The sequence below is a fragment of the Symsagittifera roscoffensis genome, chromosome 5 (genome assembly GCF_963678635.1).
Source record: "Symsagittifera roscoffensis chromosome 5, txSymRosc1.1, whole genome shotgun sequence".
In the NCBI taxonomy this organism is placed as follows: Eukaryota; Metazoa; Xenacoelomorpha; order Acoela; family Convolutidae; genus Symsagittifera; species Symsagittifera roscoffensis.
Window position 1 is genome coordinate 57505920 of NC_087066.1, and position 8691 is coordinate 57514610.

At 42.1% G+C, this 8691-nt stretch overlaps 1 protein-coding gene across 1 annotated transcript in view; it reads right to left on the reverse strand.

Moving 5' to 3' along the window:
* Positions 1–3223, reverse strand: part of LOC134846922 (putative leucine-rich repeat-containing protein DDB_G0290503) — a 325348-nt gene extending 322125 nt beyond the window's left edge. Inside the window, exon 1 of the mRNA XM_063864357.1 lies at positions 3210–3223. The gene's annotated coding sequence lies outside the window, so the exon portion shown is untranslated. The remainder of the gene's footprint in view (positions 1–3209) is intronic.
* Between the last annotated feature and the right edge of the window lie 5468 nt (positions 3224–8691).

Here is an 8691-nt window from a genome sequence, read left to right on the forward strand (position 1 = left end):
ATGGTCTTCGTGCTAGTTTCCTCTACATCAATGCATCCCTCGATTGATAGACCCAGTGTTTGTGACTGCTCACTGTCTACCAGAAAGTCGTCTGGAATGATGTCTTCATTGAACGTCACGCTTCTTGCTCGTACCACTCGCTTTGTCTCCAGGTCCATCAGCAAGTAGGCTTTGCTCTCCTCGTCATAACCAATGAACTTGCTCTTCTTGCCTTTCGGATCCAGTTTCCGCCGGTTTCCTCTGTCCAGGTAGTACGCCAGGCATCCGAACACTCGCAGGTAGTTGACTTTCGATGGCTTCCCATAATGCATCTCCATTGATGAAATGCGATGCTCATTGCTGGATGTAGGACACAAGTTGCGAACCCTGACTGCCGTTGACATTGCTCGTACCCAGAACATCTTTGAGAGCTTTGCATCGGCCAGTAGACATCGAGTCATCTCAGTTATCACCCTGTTGTACCTCTCTGCCACGCCATTCTGTTGCGGAGTATTAGGTACTGTAAACTCCTGTTTCACCTGCATTTCTCTACAGAACATCCGAAAAGCATTCGACGAATACTCACCTCCGTTGTCAGTTCTCAAGCACTTCGGTGTTCCGTGCTCAGCTACAAAGTCTTTGAACTTCGAAAGAGTATCGCTCTTCTTAACCAGGTACTTGACCACTGCCAGACGGCTGAAGTCATCAATGAAGCTCACGGCATAGCGCGCTCCATGCATGCTCGCAACTTCAAATGGTCCCTGGATGTCGCTGAAGACCCGCTGCCCCACTGCAGTTGCCCTGTTCTCTGTCTTCTTTGGCATTGCTACTTCGTGCATCTTCGAAGCTGTGCACACTTCGCAGAACCCTAGCTCGCCGACATCAACAACTGATATTAGATCATGCTTGTTGAGATGCCCCAGCCTTCGGTGCCACAGCATTGCACTACTTGTCTCCATCTTCGCTTTCGTAGCTAGAGTCATCGCGTTCCTCTTGAACTTGCAATCCAGGAAGAAAAGCTTGCCGCGCTGCTTCACTGGTAGCCGTCGACCATCCGGTGCCACAAGATGAGAAGAGTCTGATGTAAAGCTGAAACTAGACCCTCTAGCTATTGCTGAGCTCACACTCATCAGATTCACGTTGTAGCTCGGCACAAACAGCACATTGTGGAAAGTGTAGCTCCTCGTCACATCTTGACAGTCTCGTATGTCCACTTCCACCGAGCCTATGCCCTCAATCTTTGATATTGTACCGTTCGGATTCTCAACTGTTGTCCCCTCATCCCATTTCTCAAAGCTTGAGAAGACAGCCTTGTCGCGCACTACATGATCGGTGCATCCCGTATCCACAATGAGATCATCTCCCTTCATTGAGGTTGTTGCACAACAACTGAAGAACCCTGTCTTTGCCTGCTTGCAGTCCCTTGCAAAGTGTCCTTGTTGTCCACACTTGAAGCACCCTTGCTTCCTTGAAGTTGGACCACTTGCTTCATTCGAGCCACTGCCTCGAGCACCAGATTGACCACTGTCACTTCTGGATCTGCAATCTCTTGCCAAATGACCCTTCTGACCGCACACAAAACAGCCACCACCCGACGCTCCTTTCTTCTTCCTCACAGCTTGCATAGCTATGTGTCCATTCCCAGTCTTCTCTCCACATCGAGCTCGTCTCGAGTCATCATAGTTCCTCAACCTCGTTCTCAGCTCTGTAAAAGTCTTGGCCGGCTGGAAGCTCTCCTGCACCACGAAATGCTCAAAGCTGTCAGGCAGTCCGTTGATCACGAGCGCATTGAAGAGTGTGTCCGTAATTGCTTCCCCAGCTTCACTCAGCCGCGTCATCAGCTCTTGACTTCGAACGAAGTAGTCATCGAGATCCTCCTCTGATCCTAGGCGCAGCTTCGCAAGCTGGCCTACTAGACTGACCACTGTAGGCCTCTCCACACTGCAAAACTTCTCTTGCAGCAGTCTCCAGGCCTTCGTCCCATCGCCATAGCCATCCGCAGCCACGCAGTCGTTCTTGATGTACATCAGTGTGGTGTTGTTCAGGACCAGAGCTAGATGTGACCACACTGTGTTTCGGTTGTCTTTCCTCTGCTGGATCAGCACAGCTCGCTCCTGCATCTTGGTGTTGTACGCCGTCAACTGGTCAGCATTCGGATTCTCAGGTAGCGTAGGTTCAGCTTCTGGTAGATCGTCATTGCCCATCACAGTCCTGAACAGGCCTTTGGTATGCATCAGTGCCACAAACTTCGTCGACCAAGCTGGAAAATCTTCAGACTTTCCACTGAATCCAGCCAGTTTCAAGTCCATCTCTGCTTTGCTAAAGGCTAGATAAAAGCTAAAAAAAAACTCTGACAGAAATCAAATAATTATTAAATCAAAAAGTTTAGAAATCTGGGCCCATAACCTGTTAAGATTCAGAGTTAGAGCAAGTAGGACTAGGGGATAGAGGTTTGAGAGTTATCTGAGGTTTCAACTGAGGAGAGAGAAGAGATACTGATTGTTGAAGAATGAATTGAGATTGTGTTTATAAAATGACACGACAAACTGAGCATCAAATAGTACCAGTTAATTAATTACCAGTTAATTAATTAGTTTATCAAATACCAGCAGACCAGTTGACCTTGTCTGAGTGCATTGAGTTTTATACCAGTTGACCTTTAATTAGGTTTCTATTGCTCAAGTCTGACCTTGAGTTTGGTCTGGTATTTCACTAGTCTGGCATTGAGCTCGTCTGTCCTCAACAAATATAAAGTGGATGTGTCAGTGTTTTAAACTTAGTTTTTGTAGTAAAACCTGATATTTTTGTGCTGAAACTAAAACTTGGTGTTTGGTGTTATGTGGTTAACGTTTAAGATTGGTTTTAGTGCGTAATCTTATTGTTTATTAGGTGTATATTTAAACTGTGTTAAAAAAAACTAATGATTTATTAAAAAACACTCAAATCCGTTCCTTCCTTTTTGGTTTTTGTTATTTTCTTCCTTAGTTTCAGTAATTGGTAGCTTTACTGATGGATGATTTAGGTTTAAGTTACGTTAAGGTGGTTAGAATTAAAATGAGTTTAAGAAAATTTGAGGATAAGCCTCGAGAATTGATGAAGGATTAGGATAAATAGCAACAACCGTGGATGGTTTGAGATAATGTGATGAAAAATTCAATTTATCATACAATTTAGGGTACTCTTAGATCGCACATATGACCACTTAACCCCCTCGAAAAAATAAATGAAGATATTTAATAAGTTTTTGAGCACTTTAGTTTAATACAGAATTTCGTTAATTTTAGTGATGATAACTTTAAACTGAAGTTTCGGCAAAACTTTAGTGGATTACTGGACAAAACGGGTATATCTTACTGGCGACTTAGGCAGAGAACGATTCTTTCAGAAATTTTATATATTATTATAATAATAGATAATAGTTTAGTTCATGAGCTAATGTCAGTTAGAAAGCCGTCTAATAGACCTCGAGATGGAGGGATATCGTGGGCGACTGCTAGCGCAGGGGATGCATTTCGCAAGAACCCTACCAGGATTATCTGTCAAGTAGAAGACAATGAAATTGTTTTTCTATCGAAAGATACCCATTGTCTCTGGCTTTTTGAGGTTGAAAACTAATCTGACAAATACTCACAGATCCTCATAATAATATATTTTTTGAATTTTAAAAGCTGTTTCTAGTTTGTTGGAAAAAGAATTTCTTAAGGAGTAGTTCTCTGCTGCGGTCGCACCAGTTTTACTAAGCGCTCATTGCTGGTTGAATGCTTAGTGATTTTATCCTAAATTATAAGTCTCACCTTAGATCGTCAAATTGTCTTGACAAAAAGTAGAGTAGAAACAATAGTTAGAAAAGGTATGAATTAATTAGTTGGTTAGATACAGAGCACTGGGTTATTAGATTATATAAATGAATCGAACAGCTTAAAGAAATATACCTATGAGGGGAGGTTGAGCTAATCTTATTTTGTTCATCAATATTTTATCTTCTTACTAAGGTCGGTGGCTGATTAGTATGTATGGTTGCCCTTGATGTTTGTCCAAGTCAGCACTTCTGGTTGGGTCGTCTGAATCGTCTTGCTGTAGTCCTTTGGGTACTTGTAGTCCAGACTTCCTCGGGTGTGCGTATCTTGAGTATCTCGATTTATAATTTTTCAAATCAAACTTAAAATGAGAATTTATTCTCTTTTTATAAGTGAAAAGGGCTAGATTAATTTTAGTGTGAGGGCAGAAAAGAAAAATTATTTATTTTTAAAAGATATGACTGAAGAGAACTGACTTGCTGCTGACTGAGCAAAATGAAACACTGAAGATTTCAGGCCAGTCCTTTTGCTCATAAGCATAAACCGGCGGCTGATTCAATCTTTAATTATTCAGGTTTCACCTGCTCCTTTGTTCTCCCTTTTTAATAAGGGAATTTTCAACTAGTTTTTATTTGATTTTTTCAAATCAAATATCTTCAACTTATTAGTCCCCTTTGATAAAAACCGCAGCCTTCAGTTTGTCTTATTAAAAATTCATATTACTCTCTCTGATGCATCATATTGCAGGTGCACCTCTGCTTAATCAAAGCAAGGAGAATTTCAGTGCAGCCGGCAAGACTGCTAAATATTTATCCAGTTTGTTTCAAGTTAAGTTAAAAGGGACGTATTAATAATCGCCGCCCTTTTAAAATATTGAGCATGAAAAAATGAGAAAAATTGGACAAGTATTTAAAAAGGAGTGGATTTTCACAACAAGATTTTATAGTCCTAATAAGAGTAAATCAGTCAATATCTGATTTAGTGAAAACAGGCTTTAATTTCAATGGCACGCTCCAATTTAGAATTGGGTCGTTAAATAAACAATTAAGACAATGGTCTTTTGTGTGTGTGTAGTATTTCGCAATACTAAATAATCATTCATTTTGACGAACGCGAATGGGTTAATTTGGACTTTCATGTTAATTTTTAATAATTCGTTTGAAAAGAAATCACGTGACAACGTCGAAATTTCGCGCCAACTGAAAACTGCGAAGAGAAAACAGAAGAACAAGAGAATTCGTGAAGAAAAGCAGTTAACAGAAATTGTGTGATACTGATCGAGATTGAAGAAAACTTTACGAAGACCATTCCGAGTTGTAAAGATTCGGCCGCTACAATCGTTACAAAGCAAATCCCGAGAACAAGGAAAGGTGTTGGAACGGCTTGTCCAGCCTTCCTGAAAGAAATAAGGACGTTATTTCCCCAAATTCCAGAATCCGGAGGCGATGAAAAGCATCTAGAGCTGTGCTTGGATGCTAGCCAGTCATTTAGGAACCTAGCTTTATTTTCCGTCTGTGTGTTCTTCCGGGCGAATGTTACATAGATGTTTTTATGGCGCTCCTGGGTGGATTTTTTTAAACATCATGACCGGCAGAACCGTTAACGAAGACTCTGCGCCGAACGGATGCTCGGAGCAAGGCCCTGACCACCGGGGCAGAAGGGTGGTTCGGAACTCGGAAGCCTTCCCGATTCCCGTGAATATCTTTTTAACGAGCTAAGACGAAAAAGTTACGTACCAGGAAGGGTGGGGGGATTGGCCGTCCCGTCGTTCCCTGAGAGGTTTGTGACCAAAAACATTTATAGATATACAGAAACGAAACGAAAAGTATTATAGTTCCTAAGAAAAAACAAAAAACAAAAAAAATAACCGACAAAATCAGTAGAAATTATCATCCCAGACCAGATGTGATCCGACACTCCCGTTTGTTGTTGTTAGATTTTTCTTATTACAGGCATTTATATCAGTCAGGATCGTTACGATCAAATTTATGGCCCGTTTCTGGTGCTTGTACTGTAGGGTTACTTGAGTATTTAAGCACGTTAATGCTAATTTGCGCTCAATCCGGAAGGGTCTCGAGATTAGAGAAAAAGACTGATGCGGCAAGCAGTGCAAGAAGCTACAAGAACGGGCTCAAGGACAAAACAATCGACTGTTGGGTATCTCTAACAAGTTTTGTATCCCTTTTGGTACAAAGAGTAAGATATCAATCTGTGGGGAGCTCGACAGTGACTGCACTGAAGTGAACCTCCACCGAGTTGCGAATTTCCGAGTTAAGCACCTTAATTCGGATATTGAACAATAACGGAGGGGTATAATATTACTAGTATTACTATTTTTACAGCCTCTATTAATACTCCTATACCGTTTTTCAGTGAAAAAGACAGTAAGCAGACCGGTTTTTAGGGTCAAAATAGTGATATTTTGATCCCCCCACAAATCGCAATTTATGAGATATCGATATTTTTTGCAACGGAAAAAAGAGCTAAATTAGTGAGTTACATCGTAACTATACTAGTATAGTAGGTGAAACCGGTTAAGTTTAGTTCGGAAGTAATTTCCGGAAAAGCTATTTTTACAAACCCGGAGGGGTCCCAATCCGGAAGGGTCCTATTTTTGTTAATCCGGAAGGCTGGTAATCTTGCCAATCCGGAGGGGTCGATTTTGCCAATATGGAGGGTTCCAATTTTTTTCAATCCGATGGGGTCACAATTTTGCCAATCCGGAGGGGTCCAATTTTGCCAATCCGGAAGGTTCCCAATTTTGCCAATCCGGAAGGGTCTATTTTGCCAATCCGGAGGAGTCCCAATTTTGCTAATCCAGAGGGGTCCAATTTTGCCAAGAGGTCCTATTTTTGCCAATCGGGAAGGATCCCAATTTTTGCCAATTCAGAAGGGTCCTATTTTCACCATTCCGAAAATTACTGCCTTCAAGTTTTGTCTGTTTAGTGCGGCACCGAACAGGGAAAGCTCTTTCTTTTGAAACAAGTTCGACTTTTGTAATGCGACTCACTAAAATACAAAACACACATGTTTTCCATTGCTAATACTGTTTTTATTCGTTCGTTTTTGGTTTTAAATCAGTAATATCTGTTCTTGATTGGGTAGTGAGCACACTATCTTTTCAATAATTTGATATCATCAGACTGTGCAAGCTTCAAATCTTACAAACAATAATCGACTGTTAAGAATAAATTGTTTATACGCTGTTCTGTGATAAGATACAAGGATTCTTGGTCACTTTTTAAGTGAAACTTTTGGGAATTTATTGTGATGTTTTCTTGTTATCAGTAGTCAAACAACAAGAACATTGGCAATCGAATTGAGTGTATAGGCAGTAGGAAGTGATAAATCAAAAAAGAATCTAGACAAGACAAGTCAAAAATGAATATAGACGTCTAAATAAAGTGATAGCTCTAGAAAATTCGTACCAGAGAAACAGAGAAAGGCAATGAGCGACCCTTTTGTGGAAAGGATCGCACGAGCCCGGACCAACAAAGGGAAGAAAGTTTCAGGCGGAATGGTTGAAACCAGGAGTCAAAATTCTTCAGAAGGACAAAAGGCAATGTTAGAAGTAGAGGTCCATCCGGACCCTGCCATAGATGAGAATCGGGAGGGACATGGACCGGAAGGGAGTGGAAACCGAAAATTGGCGAGTGAATATACTCCGGTAGAAAAAGGCCAAGATTTTGCCACTTCCACCGGGACTATAGACCGAGAAGGGGTGTCGGAACTGTCCGACATCTCTACTGAAAACGTGGCGACTACAACATCTTGAACAGTCGACACTATGATGCATGGTGTGACGGAGAAACCGGCAACGTCCTCCTCGTTTTCAGAAAGAAGGAAGAACAATTTGGGAAACTTTTTTCCATTTACTATGGGAACGGGTACAGGCGATGAAGCAGAAACCCAGGAAGAGGAGGAGAACGATGACGAGCAAGATGACTTCGGATCTCAAATCAGCCTCAATAGTTCGACTCAGTAGAATAATGCATACACCAATAGAGAGACTGGCTCAATGGACCAATTTGGTGTGGTCAGGACAATAAGAAAGATCACAAATGGATCAAGCCAGTCAGGAGCCTTTGTGAACATGACGAATTTGGAAATGCGGACTGGGAATAACAGAAACACAGGCTATGTAACCCACTTGCGGATCCAGAAGTGGATCATGAAGAGACGTCTAGGCAGAGAATCAAGACCGGAGTCTCGACGAGCACCAAGCTACCTGGAACCGATAGGGTGACACCACCACTTGTGACGCCAATAGTGGACAGCAAAGGAGAACAGAATGAACAGATGTCTTTAAGAATGAGTGAACTAGAGGGGCAGTCCACGTCGAGAGAGAAAGCCTGCGGGAAGAGATCAACCGCAACAGACAAGAATTTAGCAGAAGCGAAAAACGCTTGAAGGAGAGGACGGATGAACACTTGGCCAAAAACTTAACGCGAATGGCGAGGGAAGCTGAGCAAAGAGAGTTACGGTTGAGAGACGACATGGAGAAGTTGAGAACTCAACAAGAGCAATCTCTTCGGACTTTTCACGCGAAAATAGACGCAATGATCGTGAGGCGAACTCACACTATCATGGATAGATTGGATGTGCTACTAGGAAACAAGAGTGGATCGAAGAATGGGGAACCAAACTCAGGAGAACCCGGCAGGGAGCCCAGAGTGAACTTCAATGAAAAACCCAATAGAAGAAAGACATATGTATCCACTAGAGGAAGAGGCAGTTCATCCAGCTATGCCACAGGGGACAATAGGCCACGGGCCCAAACATCAGAGGAAGTTCGACTGGCAACAGACCGACCTCAAACGAATGAACGACGCAAGACGTGACTGGGAGATGTGATTTCATGAACTGTAATCATGTTAATCAAGGAAAAAATCATCCGAGCGATTCGAACAGAAGG